At 47.5% G+C, this 18,113-nt stretch overlaps 1 protein-coding gene and 1 long non-coding RNA gene across 2 annotated transcripts in view; both read left to right on the forward strand.

The window, feature by feature from the left end:
* The window catches only part of LOC116150199 (uncharacterized), a 40,760-nt gene extending 34,832 nt beyond the window's left edge, over window positions 1–5,928 (forward strand). The window contains exons 2-3 of the long non-coding RNA XR_010378066.1: window positions 5,120–5,363; window positions 5,758–5,928. This is a non-coding gene — a long non-coding RNA (uncharacterized LOC116150199). The remainder of the gene's footprint in view (window positions 1–5,119; window positions 5,364–5,757) is intronic.
* A 1,121-nt stretch (window positions 5,929–7,049) lies between these two features.
* PDZD2 (PDZ domain containing 2) overlaps window positions 7,050–18,113 on the forward strand; it is a 339,218-nt gene continuing 328,154 nt past the window's right edge. The window contains exon 1 of the mRNA XM_031443609.2: window positions 7,050–7,365. The gene's annotated coding sequence lies outside the window, so the exon portion shown is untranslated. The remainder of the gene's footprint in view (window positions 7,366–18,113) is intronic.

Here is an 18,113-nt window from a genome sequence, read left to right on the forward strand (position 1 = left end):
CAACCAAAGGACAAACCAGTTTAGATAAGAGGGTGATGGAATTGCTAAACAGTAGAATGAAAGCATGGGGGTCCCTCACACAGCTTCTGACCTTGAGTAATAGGTAATGTTTGTTGTGACCAAATAAACAGACTGCTAGAGAGAGCTGCCGGGGAAGGTGTGTCTTCCGCAAAGGTGAAGGTCTGGAGCTGGAAGGAAGGTCTGGAGAAGAAATGGGGCAGTGTTGAGGAACCGGGGACACTTGTTGAGAGAGGCGGGGTGCTGGTCGGTGGCATGTTGGCAGGCAGTGTGGAAGAAGAAAACTGCATTGCAGCTGCGCAGAACATCATGGGGTTTAGAGTGTGGCAAACAGATGATAACCAAAGACAGCTTTCAGTGGGCATGGACTAATGAAAAAGTGAAGGAGGCACTGTGATTGATGTCTCCAAGGTCTCTGGCAGGTGGCAGAGCACACAACCTACCAGAATTCAGCAGAGATGTAGAAAATAGAAAGTGGATATGGTAGTGCCTGGCCTGCCTCCACTAATTGTCTGTGAAGTGCTGACAGTCATGCTTGGCAGTGTGTACGTGGTCACCCGCAAAGAGAAGGGCAAGGCAGGGAGAGCAGCATTGCATCATGGGGTGTGGTGTCTGGGCTCAGCTTGTTCAAGGTCACCCTGTGGCCATTAGCAAAGATTAACTAGTCTTCAGTGCTCATGCCATTAATCACTATTGCTACACTTTTTCTGGCTGAATCAGTGTCCAAACTTTTGATGTCTTCTGCATTCTATGGGTTCTGTCGGAGAACAACTATTAAGGAGGTCTTCACTCTCGGGGTCAGGCACAACCTGGGGCATGTGTGCAAAGTCCAGGGAGTAAGTATTTCCTTACATCTTGTACCCCAGGCACCTCTCTTCCCTCACCCTGGTTCCAGCCTTCAGGAAACTCTAATACGAAATGCCATCTCTGAAGCCATTCACTTTGATTTTAGATAAAGCTTTGCAATTAGCAATTCTAGGGAAAAAATTTAGTTTCGTAATAAATTGTGAGCACTTGTTAGGAAAAAAATATGCATGCACAAAGAAGCAAACTTTGGGAAACTCGGCTATGTGACGCTCTGCATTACTGCCTTTTCTGTGAAATTTTTTGATCTCTAAAAGCACTTTCTTGCAGATTCATGCTGGAGATACAATATTGATAAGCCCCATGACATTCTGACTGATGGTACATGCCTCAAAAGACTTTAATAAGAAAAACATCATTCTTTAAGGAGCATTTGGAATTTATCATAAGGAATTAATTTATAAGGTCTGCTGCCTTCATTGGAGAACATTTCCTCTACTCTGGCATGAGATGGAGATATGTGTGCACCCTTCAATGATAAGGAAACATGGATGCTGAAGTCCCTGAAGTCAGTCTTCTATCCTCAGAACCCATAGTCCTGTGACACAGCATCCTGATTGTAAAAACCAGGCATTATATATTATGCAATAGGTCGAATTAGCATTGCCAAAATGATGGGCAAAAAGATAGCCCCCTGAGCCTACAAGATCTTTCTCCACTGCCTTTCCACAGCACACTGCCTCCCCACCAGAAGCACTTCTAGGCGAGTCACAGAAGTCACTAGAGCTCCTTTGGGCTCTAGCATTCTGAGATCTTGTCATCTTGTGTTGGCCTTCATTCCTTTTGTTTTTGTCTCTCTTTATTTCCAGATGGTTGATTGTCTACGTTACAAAAGCAAATTATTTAAAAGCAATTGAGGTTATTTGCTTTGTTGACAAGTACACAGTGAAGCGGAAAAGATGGTTCACTTCCTCCCTGGATTCATGAAAAAACTTAACAAATTGAGAACGATGGTCATTTAAATGTTATTTTAAACAATATTCTATTAGCCAGAAATGAGGATTCCATGACTTAAATAGAGACCAACCAAGAGTATGATTCCCAGGCCCTTTTCAAGAAGCATTCCTGCAAGGAACCCACCCAGAAGGGTAATTAGAAAGACACTCAGTGTTCACTAAAACCAAACAAAATTGAGATGCTTTTACATATTTCCCAACAGACAGTGACTGTGTTTTCATCAGATCTGGCTTTTTCAAGTTCACTGTATCCTATCTTCAGAGGTTCTACTTTTTACCAACTTCACTGACTGGTTCATCGTTCTTGAACACAACACAGATGCAGAATGCATTTCTTATGTTTGGTCCACTAATTCATACATCATGCAAATCAGTCATTAATAATGATTTATTGATAGCCTTATCAACCACTCTTGGTGATTCCTGATGTACACTGAGATGAAAGGCAAAGCATCTTATTCATGTATAATTGACGACAAACTGAAATAACCATTCAAAGAGCTATTGCTCTCACCTTCTCTTATTTGAAGAGACCTTTAAATTTTTTCAAAGCATTTTCACTTCTATGATGTCACTGGGGACTCAAAATCCTAATGAGACCTTTAGAGGCAGCTGTGTTTATCCCCATTTTAGAGAAGGATGCCAGAGGTTACTCCTCACCTTACTGGGTTACTGTGATTGGCCACAGAACACAGCGCTGGCTCTCTGTTGCTTTTTCAGGTTGGGTATCATTACCTGCCTTTTATTTCTGTGTCCATTTTAACTGTACCAGTAAAGACAGGTGCTAAGATTGGCAAATGAGACAATGAGGCATAAAGACATAAAATTTAAAAAAACAAAACAAGAAAACAGATGAGCTAGACTAGCAATATGTTTATAATTGCTTTTTGGTGATTATTGAATGAAGATCTTTGGAAGTAGAAGTACCTGAGGAAGGAGTAAAAATAGCATGTGATTGACTCAGAATGATGCCTTTTCATAAGTAAGTAGAGCAGAATAGAACAAGGGGAATAATCAGCAGGGGAGATAGGAGTTCGGAATGAGAATGTGTTGTGCACAAAATGAGGGAATAGCTTACATAAATAGCCTACAAATTTAGATACACAGTGATCTGGCTGAATTGCAACAAGGTGGGAACAGGGAATGGGGGACACAAGCTCCCAACCTCTCGGGTGGGGGGAGTGGGAATATCTTTTACAACTGTGCCAATGTGATAAACACCCTACACCCCCAGAAGAACCCCAAGTCCTCTCTCTTGTGTGGATCAAAATAAAGACATTGGCCAATTAGGAAACAAAACCTATGTGTATGTGGAACTAAAATAGCTTCTCTTTTGATATGCTGATTGCAAAGTACTGGTTATATTCATCAAAGCTGAACCATACGCTCTTTCTCTCCTTCTTTTAGTCGCCTGGTCTTGCTGCTGCCCTAAGCACATTGGGTAATTCAGCACTGATCAGAATTATTGAATTATCTGTATAAATTGTGAAAGTAATAAGATTACCTGGTCTATACTTGCTGGTATATAAATTCTTTTTTTTTCCTGCCAAAAATTGTATTAAAAAATTACCCTGGCAACCAATGCTTACTTACACAGTATAAATGGAAGGCTGAATCAAAGACATAAACTCGTTTAGCCACCTAAATAAATAGAAGAGAGACAGTATATTCATGATGACAGAGCCCCCCAGGAGAAAATCATAAATTCTGTATGTGCAGTATTACTGTTACAACACTGAAAACAGCAAAATACACGTGCATAAATTCCAATGTCATCCTCATGGATGCAGTGAAACTCCTCATTTTCAATATACATAGGATAAAAGGTACTTAAATATTTCCCCTAAGCAAGTATTTTAAAACAAGATACATCAAATGTAGTGTATTGGCTAAGAAAAGATTTGGCCTGAGACAGAACAAATATGACAAACTTTTCATCAAAGTTTAAAATAAAATCTGTCACCACTATGAGCAAATACTAGAATGTGATCTAACTTGGGCTTCCTTGCATTGTTACAGTCACTCTATTTCCGTGTTTCTACAAGTAGGCTCTGGGGGCTACCTTAGTCACCATCTCTGGGGTGCTGGTTAAAAATGCAGAGCCCCACTACAGACTCAGCATGCATCGTCTCAGGGCGTGAGGCCAGGGTATCTGAATTTTCGAATCTCCTGTTAAATACATTCCAGGTTAGGATCCACTGAGTTAATATTTTGCTATCATTGTTCTTTATATTTAAGCCCTTCCTTGGCCAAGGGACGGCTCATTCCAACTGAGTTCATGAATGGAAGATTTAGTGGCCAGGAATTTGCAGAAGAAAGGACGACAATTAGCTAGGTAAACAGGAAGCTAGAATCTGTTATGGAGATAAAATGAACCCACAGAGGCTGGGAGGGAAAAGGGAATTGAGCCAGTTGTTGACGAAGTCTCCTCCTCTTTCCCACTGGAATACGTACTTGGAAGAACAGCTGAGGAGGAAAGATGGAAAGCAATGTTCAAGATTTCATCTGAGTTGGTGATGAAACTTCCAATTTCATTCTAGCTGTCTGGTGGGGGTAGATTCTTCTTCATAGAGGGGAGAATGCTCAGAGGTAAACAAAGTGCCACTGCCATCCATAAGAATCTACCTGGACTCACCTAAAGAATGTTGCATTCTTTTACATCTCTGTTATAACTGTAGCTCAGGACAATACATTTTTTCCCTTGGTTCATTATTTTAATCTTTGTCCCTAACTCAACCTTAGATTTTCTACATCCCACCTCCTCCTCTATATCATGTATGTAATGAGCAATACGTTAAAATGGCACCTTGGGTAGAAGTACTAATCTGTGACTAAATATTTAACAAGGGGGCAGAAAGAATTTACATTTTGATCTTCAAACACTGAAAAATAAATGCCCTCAGCTGTGAGCTTTCCAAATTGGCAAGGCTGCAAGGGCAAAACAAAATTTCCATCCATTTGATTGACCCCTTGAGAGGTGAGCTATTATAAGCGAACAAGAACTTGCCAAAAACTATCTGGAAAATATCAGGTGAAAAGTGATTGAAACTAGAAGTATGTATTTTAAGTTGGTCAGCAGAGCCACATCGGAAGGCAAGAGATGATAAAATATTACATATGCATATGTACTATTTGTGCCTACGTATAATATGCATATCTTATCATGTATATCTATATATATAACAACTCATTTTAATTCATCAAATATCTATTGAGTCGGACACTATGCCGTGCTAGGTGTTGGGAACACAAATAATAAGATCTACGTTCTCTACCTCCAGGAACTCACAAGCTGGAAATGTGTGAGAGGTGTGATTTCCACAATTTAATGCAACCTGACAAAGTTTATATTAGCAACTTGCAGAAAGTGCTCCCATTTCAATGATTAATGGAGGAGAGATATCCTGATGTTGGTGCCAGTGATCAGAGAATCCTGCCCTGAAGAGGTGACACTTGACCATTTGGGATTTCAGCAGACACAGGAGGATGGGCATGTCACTTTGGCAGAGGAAACAAAATTCACAGGTGAGGAGTGCATGGCTGGAAGAAAGGGGTGGGAATGGGTTGAGTAAGAAACAGCAGTGCTTATGGTTTGAATCATAAATTTATTTCCATATTCATTTACTCAGCAAATTTTCAGTGGGTGCTAAAGGAGGTGGGTGCTGGGTACAGGGGCAGAGGAGACATGCATTGCCTCGTCATGGCTTGTGTGATTGGAAGGGAATGGTGGAATATGGGACTGGAACTGTGAATCACCAGTCCTGTTTGATTCGAGAAGGATTTTTGTGGTGTTCCAGTGCTACGTTTCTAGGTAGTAGCTGCCATTTCGTCGAGCACCTCCTAAGTGCTGTGCTAGTAGTTCTGTTACTGCCAATCCTAGCAACACTCCTGCCTGAAAGGTGTTTTTTCCTCTTTACAGATAGGAAGAGAAACTCTGGGTGCCTAAGTTTGTATAGCTTGTAATACATGAAGTTTGGATGTGTGCAGACATTGATCTCAGTGATCTGGTAATTAAAAAGCTGAAGAACAGCTGAATTCAAGTACTTCCCCACCCCTGCGAAAATATCTTGAATGCCTTGGAACCACCACCCTAGCCTCTGATGCTGTGGGACAGCTCTGCTGAATCTGTGCAGGTGATTTATGTCTGTCTGCTCTTCCAAGAGACCAGAGCTTATTGCCTTGCTGGGCAAAGCTGCAGTGGAGCCCTGCCCTACCCCATCTCCATCCCCCCAAAGCAAAGATTTCCAATTACTGCTCTGCAGAAAATGTCAAAAGCATTATTCAACTATTCATTATCCCAGGTTTTGTAATTTTTCATATGTTTTTTACTCTTATCTGCTAGCACTTGGAAAAGACCAGCTTTTTCCTCTTAAGGGAGCTTAATTTGCAGAGCTGTGCAGTCTCCCTATTATGTTCTTATCGTCCTCTCCCTGTGGTAGGCAGAATGACAAGGATGACAGAAAAAAAAAAAAACCAAAATATTTGAAGGCCGTCCTGAAAATCCTCGGGAATGAGGAATCTGAAAAGCCAGAGGCTTCTGTTCCTCGAGTGACCTGGAACAGGGCCAAGGGCGACTGGCATTAGCTGTCACAGTCCACTCAGCAGGAGCAGCTCTTGGCTAGTTCTCACAAGGACCAAAAGCACCACCCCGGGGCCACGGGACTTTGAGGATTTCTCTGAGGGGCTTAACCAGAGGATTAAGCAGCTCTGAGGTGCCAAGAGGTTCCCCGAAATTCTCGAAATTCTCATACCAGTGTCAAATTAACTTTGGTATCCCAAAGACCAGAGGCCAAGGGTGGCTTGGGGTGGCTTCCTCCTCCCCCATCTCCCCCATCTCCTTTGGCCTCTCCGCCCCATTCTTGTATTATAAGGCAACTGACATTTTTCTCCATGCTCTGTAAAATGCTATGCAAAGGCAACTTCCAATCCTCTAGCTCACTCTCTTCCACCTAGATGGCGCCCCAAGCCCCGCTATCTGGAAATTCTGAGCTGCCATCTCTCTGGATCCTTTCCTCCCAGGATCCCCAGGTTTCTGAAGCCAGCGCCCCAGGACTCCGGGTTGGCCCGGAGGGACTCTCTGCCCGCCGTGTGCCTTGCTCGGGGGAATCCCCGCCCACCTTGTCGTTCCTGCGGGGAATCCCCGCCCCCCGTTCCTGTCACTCCAGGAAGGGAGTTCCCGCCCCTCGAATCTACCAGAGGGAGGGAATCCCCGCCCATCCTGGAGGCTCGGTGGATCCCCAGCGCCGCGCAGCTGGGAGAGCCGGGCGAGGAGTGGACTCCCGGCGCCAGTCCGTGCGGCCCCGGGCAGAGAGACGCGGTTGGTGGCGGCTGCGGGGACCCGCCGGGCCGTGGGCGCTTGGGATTTCTCCTCCCGCGGCTGCGGGAGAACCGCGGCGCTGCAGCTCCGGGCAGGCGCGGCGGTGGCACTGGCGGTGGCAGCTGCGGCGGCAGCGGCACGGGGACCCGCCGGGCGGCGCCTGGGTCCGGACGCGAGGAGCAGCCGGAGCCTCCGCCAAGCCGCTTGCAGGTGAAGCGACGGTCCCGCTGCGGCTAAGACGTGGGATTTCGGATGGGTGGGGGCCTCGGGGGGAGGTTTGGCACCCCCGAAACCGCGTGCACCCAGGAAAGTTTAGTGACAAATCCGGGTGCAGGAATCTCAGCCCCGGCAAGGCTGTGAGCAGGGCGCCGAACCCCGGTCCCACGTTGGGCGGCGCAAACTCCCCTTGCATCCGGCCGGGGGCGGGGAGGACGCGGCCGCGGAAAGAGGGCCCGGCAGAATCGGCCAGGGACAGCGGGACAACCCGAGACGCACGGCTGGGCACACTCAGGACAGGGCCTGAAGCCCCTGCCCGGGCGCGCGCCCACGATCCCCGTCCCTGGACCGTCTCCTGATGCCCTCCTGCAGGGCGGAGGTGCCCAGGTGCTCTGGCCTCAGGTACCGCCTTGGGGTCCATCCTCCCGCGCTTCCTCATCTCTTGCCCTCTTCCTGCCAGGGGAAGAGACGCGCCGGGCGAGGGCAGGGCGCGCAGAGCCAGGTCATCTTCGGTGAGATTATTGGCGTCTGCCAGGGAGATAGGGAACGTAAGGATGGGGAAATCTAGCTCTCCCTTCTCTCCCTCTGAAGTCGAGTTCCTCCCCAAACCTGGCCTTTTCTTCGTTTCTCCCTCCCTGGCTGTCTAGGGTTTGCATTGACGTTTTAGGTCTTTGGGCTGCTTGTCTTCCTGCAATGCTGAATTGAGTAGGGGGAGGGTCCAGGGTCCCTGGCTGGAGTTTGCCAGAAGCCTGTCCTCGGCAGCCCTGATCCGTGCGAGACCTTGATAAGGGACACTGGAGTGTGAAGAGGACAAGGTCTGGCACAGGCTGGTCGCAGAGACTGGAATGGCAGGCACGAGGGCATTCCAGAGCTGCAGACTAGAGCTGGGACTGGAGGTGGAGGAGTGTTGGGGGAAGGAGCTGCCTCTGTCTCCTGCAGCTGGCTCCACCTCTTGCCTCCCACAGAGGTAGGGTGCTTTGGTAGATGTGTTTGCCTTAACAAATCATGGTGGAGGTAGCTGCCGAGTGTGTCTGCAGAGTAATACTCTGGATCTGCTCTTACTGAGAGCCATGGCCCCTGGCCCCCTGCCCTAGACTTTCAGAGCTGCTGGTCCTCCCCAACTCAGTCTGCTCTGAACTTGAGCTCTAAGGTCCTTGTACTGCTATTGGCCAGCTTTTCTGGTCTGTGACTACTGAGTGGAGGCCAGGTAGGAACAGGTTGGCAGATGTGCTATGGGACGGCTGTTTGTGGAGACAGAATAGAATGTCCCAGAACATATCCCTGGCTGTAGGTGGTAGTTCTAGCTTCATCAGTTCCTTCTTCCATTATTAGAATGAGCCAAGGAGCGCTGCTCCACTAATAACCACCAGTGGTTGGGGGGTGGGGGCAGATGTGGGAGCAGGAGGATGGCAGGTGTTGGGAGAAGAATCAGAACCAGGTAAAGTATACAAATGCACCTCCCTTGACATAGCTAATACACTCCTGGAAAAATATTGAATTCTACTTTAACTCTCTATCATTGAAATTGATTTTGCATGCACTTAAGGCAGTTTACTATTTAAGGAAACTTATAATTTCTCTATTCATTTCAACTATTTTTGGAGTACCTGTAGTTTGCTGTGCACAGGGGCTTAGGGGTTCCTGGGGATGTGCATAAGCGAGAGAGGCTCCCTCCTTGCTGTCAGAGTTCCAGTCTATCAGGAGAAGTGAGATACATATACTGGGAGGTCCGATGCAAACCAGTGCCCACATGGCATGTATCCGCACCCTAGATTTATTGGCTGAAGAGATGATTTAATGAATACAGTACCTCTTCAGGTATATAACATTTTGGGAGTATGGAGGAGAAAGAAGCCACTTTTGATTGAGGGGGTCTGAAAGGCTTCTTGGAAGAGAAGCTGGAGAAAAGATGCGTGCTCTGAGGTTGATGCTAAGGTAGGTTTGTGACTCTTAGGGGTCTGAGGGAAGAAGAGGCTGAGCGAGGACCTGGAGGTACGTAGTTCTGCTGCTGGTAGGGGTTGCTGAGCAGGGGATTGTCGTGGTTGGCTGTGTGCTTTCAGATGACTAGTCTGACCTCTTGCAGGAAGAACTGGGAGTGGGGAGACATGGGAGGTGGGGAGCCTGGTGAGGTTATGGTAATAAGGTGGGTGGCAGGGACGTAATGGAGGTCTGAGCTGGTGGGTGGCCACAGCCTAGGAAGAAAGGAAAGGCTCATCAGACATGGACTTGAAGTCTGGGCGCTGCTTAGACTCAGAGTGAGGGACAATCAAAGGTCACCTGCAGGTGCGGAGCATGAGTACACAGTTGTCTGAAACAGGGAGTCTGGAATTTGAACATTCAATGAACCAGAAACCTGGAAAAATCCTTTCAGATTGCTCCTTGACTTCTTCCACATCTAATCAGTCACCAGGGTCTACTGACTGTCTCTCCTTGTAAAACCTGTCAGTGGCTCCCAGGGTCTGTGGGATAAATTCCAAATCCTCTACTCCTCTTCAGACTTCTTTTCTGTCATATCCCCTAACACACACACACACACACACACGCATGCACGCACACGCACGCGCACGCGCACACACACACACACACACACACACACACACACGAGCTGTAGTGCTCCCGACCTGTGTTAGTCTCAGCCTCTCCAGTGCTGGTTTTCTGGGGTCGTGTTGGGAAGGGCGAGGTCCTGGAATATCTTTCTGCCTGGGTCCTCCTGATGAACTGTTCTTTATTCTTCAAGATCCAGCTCAAGGCCTCCTCATCCGTGAACTCTCTGCCCCTCTCTCTCCCGGGAGATGTAAAGCAGTCCTACCCTTGGGCTGTCGCCCTACAGAGCCCCGTTTGCACACACTCAGCATGCTGCTCTGGGCCTGTCTCTTTAGGACCTTATCTTATTCACGCCCAGATAAGGCCTTGACCCATCACTCCCCAACTTCCTCAGGTGAGACAGGGAGGGAGTCAGAGGCCACACTCCAGACACCCCCAACTCCCTTGCACCAGCTAATGGTCCTGTCAGGGGTTGTCCCAATCCTGAATCAGAAGTTGCTGAGCTGGTGGGCTGGACGAGGTCACACAGAGCTGTGCTTTCTCCCCTGGCCTCGATCACGTGGGCCTAAGTCACACAGACTATGGTGGGAGGGGCTGTTCCTGCTGGTAGGTGGCCCCACGTCCCTCCTTCTGCACCACCCACAAGGGGAAACATCCCAAAGAAGACAGGCCCCCACAAGGTCAGGACCAAACCTGAGGAGAGGTGGAATCTCTTTAACAGGGAAGGCTTGTAGATGCGATAGTTTTTAACCTCTTTCTTGTGCTCTCAAACTTTATCCATACTACCAAGTAGATTGCGAGGCAGGCAGGCCCCTGAGGAAGGTGGGCGGACAGGTGCAGGCAGGAATGTCTGAGAAGGGCCAGCATCCCAGGAGGAGGAGGATGGGAAAGGCAGAGAGCATTGTCTGTAAAGGGTGGTCATGGCAGCCAAGTTGCCAGGGACCAAGGCGAGAGCAACTGCCCAGGCAGTGGGAGGGGGCGTACACACCGGATCCAGAAGCCAGCCAGTTAAAAATAGTAGGAGAGTAGTTTGAAGAGGTGGTAGCACTGTGGGAAGGTGTATTCAGATTTCCCCAATTCCCCCTCCCAGGCATGTTTAGTAAACAAAAGAGAAGTGGGAGAGAACAGAGACAAGATAAGGAGTATTTGGGAAGGAAGAGACCAGAGATGAACTAGAGCAGGTGCAGGGAAAGAAGAAAGCGGGCGTCTGGCTTCCTTGAAAGGTAGGAGAGGAGCAGAGGTGGGGCAAGGTGCTGAAGAGAACCGGCAGCGGAGGGCGGTTTTGGTCTTGGTAAACAGGAGGGTTGCCTGCCGAAAGCAGGAGGGCACCGCGGGGCACTAGGAACTTGAGGGGACAGGCTGGAGGGCTGCTGCCTGCTGGGGGAGGGTGAACCTGGCTCCAGGCACCGGTTGGGGCAGCCAAGGGGGAAAGGAAGGATTGTGGAATTGGGGTTGGAGACTTTGGCCGGAATCTTCTCAGTGCAGAGAACGTCTCACTGGCCACATCATTCAAAATTTGGGCGCTCAGTTTCCCTGTGTGCAAAACTGGTAGAATAGCTCCTTCACAGGATTATTCTTAGGAGGAGTAAAAAGAGGTACTGAGATACGTATGTGTCTCCGTGACAGCATCTGGTACATAGTGGCTCCTCTGACAGCGTGCTAAGACATGAATAAACCCCTGCCAAAGTCAGTAACAGCCCAGTTGAATGTAGAAGGCGGGACTTTTCAGTAGACTCGACTGCAGCTTTCTCTCAGCTTTGGATGGGAGATGTATCCTGGCCCTCTCTTCTGCAAAGGTCAAGTTGCCAGGTCTCAAAGCAGGGAGACCCTGGATAGTCTTCCCTCTCCTCAGTGGTTTTTGGAAGGGGTGATGTTCAGACTTGCTAACTCCTGCATTCCAGGAAGCTGAGGCCCAGGAAAGCAAAGTGCTCACCTCATTCCAGTTCAGTTGGAGCTGGAGTCACAGTCTACAGTTGCTTGATCCGGGCACTGTTGTCTCAGTGGCAGCTGCGCAGGGTGCAGGTGGATGAGGATGCGTGAAAAAAATCTGCGTACCTCCTTGGTTTTATTAATGGATCTGTCCTTATACTTAGAAAGATTAGATAAATATTCTCATTTATTCATAAAGAGGGGAGGAAAACCAGCGCTTAACTTGATTTTGTAAAGACTTAGTAGCTGTGTGACAAATGAAATATTTGGGGAAAATGTGCAGGATTGTTTTTTAAGGAAAGAGAAGTATAAAAATACATTCTCTGATTATTCTTGATTTATTTTTCCACCTGGGTGGTCTCGGTCTAGATATGATGCCCTTTGATCTTATGCATAGGTTACATATAAAATGATAGATACCTTTATGACATTTTAAAAAACTTAATCCTTGCTCTTACAACATCCATATTGAAAAAAAAGATGGACTTGGGAGAGAATCCACGTCTCTGGTTTCTGCGCTTCGGGCAGACAGGATTGGAAACCAGGTAGAGCATCTGATTCAGATCTGAATTGCCTGTGATCTAAAGAGCTCAGCATTCATTCTATTTACAAGTGTGTCCAAGAAAACACTGGGAGCATTTACGGTTTGAAAACTCAATAGCTGAAGAGGCCCTTTGTGGTCTGATAAGGCAGCCCAGCCGAGAGATGGCTTGTTAAGGCACTAAGAGTGTGGAGAAGACGTTTGTCTTTCAAGTCTATTCAGCTCCTGGAGGAGGCCTGCCCCCCAGTTGTGGCCTCTCTCCGATGCCAATAGCGTCTACCCCCCTACCCCACCCCACATTCTTAAAGGGGCCCGGAAACAGCCCCCATTCTGAGAGCTGCTGGCTTTGGGGTGCCTACATTACCTACATTGCATGAACAGCGACTGGGCTATTAACTTGCAGAAAATCAAAACTTAAGAATTAACTCTTTTTATGAAGCAGTCTAATGAAACCAGAGAGCACTGAACATCTGGCTGATTAGGTTATTCTTGGATTACTTGTTTTTACGTTTTCAAGTGTTTCTGCGGCTCATCAAGCACTCTAGGACACGTGAAAGGGTTTTGGAGAAGCAGGATTTGGGGAACTAACTTTACAGCAAAGAGGACTAATTTTGCCCACACTGATTTTACAGCTTTAGAGGAAATAATAGCAAGGAGATAGGGGAAGTTTTGTTGCCTTAAGCAGCCTGAAATGTCTAGCTATCCACAGGAGGATTTAAAAAAAAAATTCACATACTCTGAAGGATTTGCAAATCCCTGAAGAAGCATAATCCAATCCCCTGCCTTCAGGTTGAAGTAAATTTAGCACGTTCCAGAATGGATCTGTGGTGTTTGAACAGCCTCCGAGGAGGGGCTTTCGTGGTGTATGTGGCCCTTAATAAACGATGTTCCAGACTGAGTCCTCTGAGGGTTTTGGCAGGAGTGGAAATGAATCTGGACTGAGCCACTCATGGTCTCCTCTTTCTCAACACCTGCCACCAGCACTCGGCTTTGCCTGCGCTTGACTTTGACTGACTCTGCTACCTCCACTGACTCGTCCGAGTTCACACACACACACACACACTCTGTCGTCCTGGCCTCTGAAGGGTGATCATCCTGCTTTGCTAAAAATCAATATGCACGGATGCAGTGCAGAGTGGGTTTCCTACCATACCTCAGTGCTGTGGAATCCCAGCCGAGACCTGCCCACTGAGGGAATACAAGTTGTGCTGGGAGGAGGCTGGGAGAGAGGGTGATTTTGGATCATGATGTTCTCAGTAGAAGGTGGCGGGGACTAGGCTGCCTCACGGGGGAGGCCTCCGGGCATTCGAGGAAGGTCGTGGGAGGGGAGGCAGAGCTTGGGAGACTTGCTCCCCTAGGGCCCTGTCTGGCTACCATCGCTCCTAATGAGATCTTGGGGTACCTGGGCGGGGAAGATGGACTGAACACTGGCTCTTTTGTCCCTTTCACTAGAGGCCAGCGCTCTGCAGATGGCTTCTAGTGTGAACTTACCTGTCCTGTTTGTGCGTCCTGGGATAGCGTTGGAATTTCAGTATTCCACAAGCCCCTCTCTCTGTTAGCCGTGCTCTCTTGGGTTGGTGTAAACAAGTCTGAAACCCCAGCAATGCCCTCACTCCTGAAGAATATGAAGTGGTTCAGACACTATTTATATTTGCACGCATGTGATCAAATATAATCGCAGAATCTCTTCTAATGTTTGAACATTTCTTCCACGGATGAAGATGAGAATGGAGCCAATATTAATAAAGCAAGATGTCAGTAAACTTGATGGCTTTCTGTGTTGGCCAATAGACATTTATCGAATGTCTGATTTAAGCTGTGTTTCAGTTGCATCCCCCACCCCCACCCCCTTTTGGGCACAGTGTATTTTAGAGAGATTTAGGTAAAACTGGAGTGAGCTCTGTGGGTCTCTTGGTGAAGAAAATCACCTTCTAAGGCTAAAGCAGCCATGCAAATATTATTACAAAAATCACTCAGCGTACACATGTGGCATCGCTTTCCTCCACAGTTTTCCACTGCCAACTCTCCGCCCCTACCCCGCCCTGGTCACCGTTATTCCCAGCATCATTAGGCTAAAAGAAGAGACAGCTGTCCCCAGAAAATGTGCTCCGAGTGTCCTCATCAGCATGGGTTCTCATGAGAGAGCAGGCGGTGGGATGGCGCGAGGACAGGAAGGTACCAGAAAGGACTGCATTAACCCCTCGCTGGACCGCCTACTCGTCTTTGAAAATCTGAGCAGATGTGAGGCGTATGGACTTCTTTACTGCTGACCCTGGGGAGCAGCGCTCAGCAGTGTCTGGTACCTGGGATCACACATGGCACCTGAGCACCAGTCCCACCCTCCGGTCCCTCACCTGCTCAGCACCCTGGGCACTGTCTTTCTCTTGCGGGTCTCTGAAGCTGACCAGCCATTTCCCCCAACTCTTCAGGGCCCAGCAGTGTTCAGGCTGGGGATAAAAATGAAAACTGGTCCAATGCTCCCTATTTGGCAGGCACTGTTCTAGATACTTCACCCATATTAACTCATTGAATTCTCATCACCCTCCAGTGAGGTCCATGCTGTTATGACCCCTGTGTTTGTTTCCAGCAGCATGGCTGCTGTGAGAAATGATGACAAACTTGGTGGCTTAGAACAAAATTTATTCTCTCATGGTTCTGGAGGTCAGAAGTCTGAAACTGGGTGTCAGCGGGGCCTTGTTCCCTCTGGAGTCTCTTGGGAAGAAGCCTTCCTTGCCTCTTCCAGCCTCCTGGTGACTGTCACCACTCCTGTGGCATTTTCACTCCCATCTCTGTCTCCACATCACAGTCTCTTCTGTGTGCTTGTGTCTTCTCTTATGTCTGCAAGTCTTTATTCCGTGTGTGTGTGTTCTAAGGACATTGTCATTGGATTTCGGGCCACCCGGATAATTCAGGATGATCTCATCTCAAGATCCTTAATTTCATTACATCCGCAAATAAGGTCATTTTCACAGGTACCAGGATGTGAACGTATCTATTTCGAAGCCACTGTTTAACCCAGTGTATACCTTTTTGCAGATGGAGCGATGGGGATGCATGGTGTTTAAGCAAATTCTCCAAGGTTACAGGGGGGTGTGGGACTGGGATTTAAGTGCAGCAGCCTGGCTCCAGAGCTCGTGTCCTTGAACTGCAGATTTTCCTCGACTTGCAGTGTGGTTACCAATTACAATAAACCCATCATAATAATATTCACCGTAAATTGCAAATATCCTAAATCAAAAATGCATTTAATACACTCAACCTACCGAACTTCACAGCTTAGCCTAGCCTACCTCAAATGTGCTCAGAACACTTACATCAGGCAGAATCATCCAACACAAAGCCTATTTTGTTAAAACGTGTTAACATCTCACATAACATATTTAATACTGTACTGAAAATGAAAAACAGAGTGATTGTGTGGGTGCAGAGTGGTTGTAAGCATAGGGTTGTTTACCCCCATGATCGCGGACCTGACTGGGACGTGCAGCTCACCGCTGCTGCCCAGCCTCTGAAGACAATGCATCATAACTGCCTATCGCTAGCCCAGGAAAAGATCAAAATCCAAAATTCAGTGCAGGTTCTCAACTTGACTTGTTAAGTAAATTGCTGCTTATAAGTTCTGATCCTTACAAACAGTTAATAAAGCAGAACTAATTCAAAATGAAAAAAGAAGATTCGAAGGATAGTTTCTACTGAGTGTGTATCACTTTGGTACCATGGTGACGTTGGCAAACCATTAAGTCGAAACTTTGTAAGTCAGGGACCATCTGTAGTCCCTGCTACCTCTCGTAAATGTGCTCTGACTGTGGTATGAATGGATGGCAGGATGGGTGGGTAGAGAGATGGATACAAAGATGCTGATAACAGTTACTGGCCAACACTCTCCTGTTTCAGTCTACTGAAAATTGTACCAACATCAACTAATATTCATTGTTTTATGATGTTGCCCCAGGACTTGACCTTGGATCCTTTTCTCCAGCTATTCTCCCTCCTGGGGAGACCTCATCTGCCATCAGTGTGATGCTGCCTCCCAGTCTGTGTCTCTGGTTCTCACTGAGTTCCAGACTTGTTTGCCCCGCTGCCAACTTGACATCTCCACGTGGCTGCAGAATGGGCTCCTGAGACCCAGCACCATCCAGATGGAAGCCTGGATATTTTTCCCGCAGGCTTGCTCTTTCCTCCTCCTCCTCCCATCTCAGTAGCACCACCATCCCCCTCAAGACTCATTCCTCAAACCTAGAAACCACCCTTTATTCTTCTCTTTTCCTCACCCTCAGCAGTGAGCCTGTAAGTCCTGTTGGCCCTTCCTGCAGTGTCCACCTCCTTCTCCCCACTTCCATGGCAGCCGCCTGGTGGAAGTTGCCACACTTGTCCCCGGACCCCTACTGCACTGGTCCTCTAACTGGGTCTCCCCAAAGTACCCTTGACCTCTAGTTCTTTCTCCTCAGAGCAGCCAGAGGTGTCTTTTGAAAACACAAATCAAGTCCTGTCACTCTGCAGCTTAAACCTGGGGGTTTCTCATTGCCATTTGAATATGTTTCGGGCCCCTCTTGGGTGATTTCCTCTGTTCCCACTCATTGGCCTCACTCTCTGTGCCCAGGCGCACTGTCTTTTCTGGAACATACCAAGCTGTGTCCCAGAGGAGGGCTTGACCTGTTCCTGGAAGCTTCTTCCTCCAAATCTTCATAGACCATCTTATCCACAACCATATAATCTAAAATGGTCACCCCAGGTGTTCAATTATGGTACTCTTGATCCATTTGATATCAAGTTGTGATTCATTTGCTTATTGTTTGTCTCACCTGTTGGAATGCCAGCTCTGTCAAAGCAGGGACCTTGTCTTGTTTGCTGTATCTCCAGTGCTGACAACAGTGCCTAGTATACAGCAGGAACTCAGTGAATAGCTGTTGACCAGATAGAGCACTTACCACCTTCCGGCGCTGATCTCAGTTATCCTTGTCTTTCAAGTGATGAGAAGTAGGCTCAGATGGCTTAAGTTGCTGGCCTGAGGTTGCACATCTATTAAGAGCTGGAGCAAGAATTTGAATCCAGATCTCTGTCTCCCAAGCCTGTGTTCTTAATGGTTATTCCATAGAGTCTCTGAGAAGGAGGAAGTGCCCAGGGTCCCTAAGGTCCCAACAAGGCTCTGAGTTTACTAATTAATTCTTCTGCTCATGACCCCAGGACACAGATTGTTACAACAAAGGGGAGAAATATACTTACTCAGATTCTCAGTGTACTGTTTCCCTGAAAAGTTGGCCCTGGGGCTTAAGCTTGAGAAGTTAAGAAGTTCATTTCTTTTTTTCTCCACTTGGGCATTTAGTCTCAAGACATTTTCTGATCTATCTGAAGACTTAATGGTTTAAACCCTCTTCCTTGAAGGCTTACAGAAATGGCAAGAGATGGCCAGGTTGCACCCTGATCGTCTCTGCGGGGAGAATGCAACGGAGGGATTTGTTTGCATTCATTAGAAGCCCAGAGGTCTTTCTCCTCTTGGTTTCCCTTACATGCCAACAGTTTTCTGTAGTTTGCTTTTTTTCCTGCCCCCCTGTCTCCTCCCAGTTGATAGAACCCTAGGAGGAGAGCGTGGACTCCTTTCTTAGATTGGTTGATAGCAGACCCTCTGCATTGGGTCTTGCTAAAAGACTGGTCTATTTCTGTGTCACCAGCTTTGGGCCAGTGATGGAAGAGGCCAAAGGATAGCCTTTTGCCAGATGTGGAGCTGAAA

This window comes from Camelus dromedarius, chromosome 3, assembly GCF_036321535.1.
Source record: "Camelus dromedarius isolate mCamDro1 chromosome 3, mCamDro1.pat, whole genome shotgun sequence".
Lineage (NCBI taxonomy): Eukaryota > Metazoa > Chordata > Mammalia > Artiodactyla > Camelidae > Camelus > Camelus dromedarius.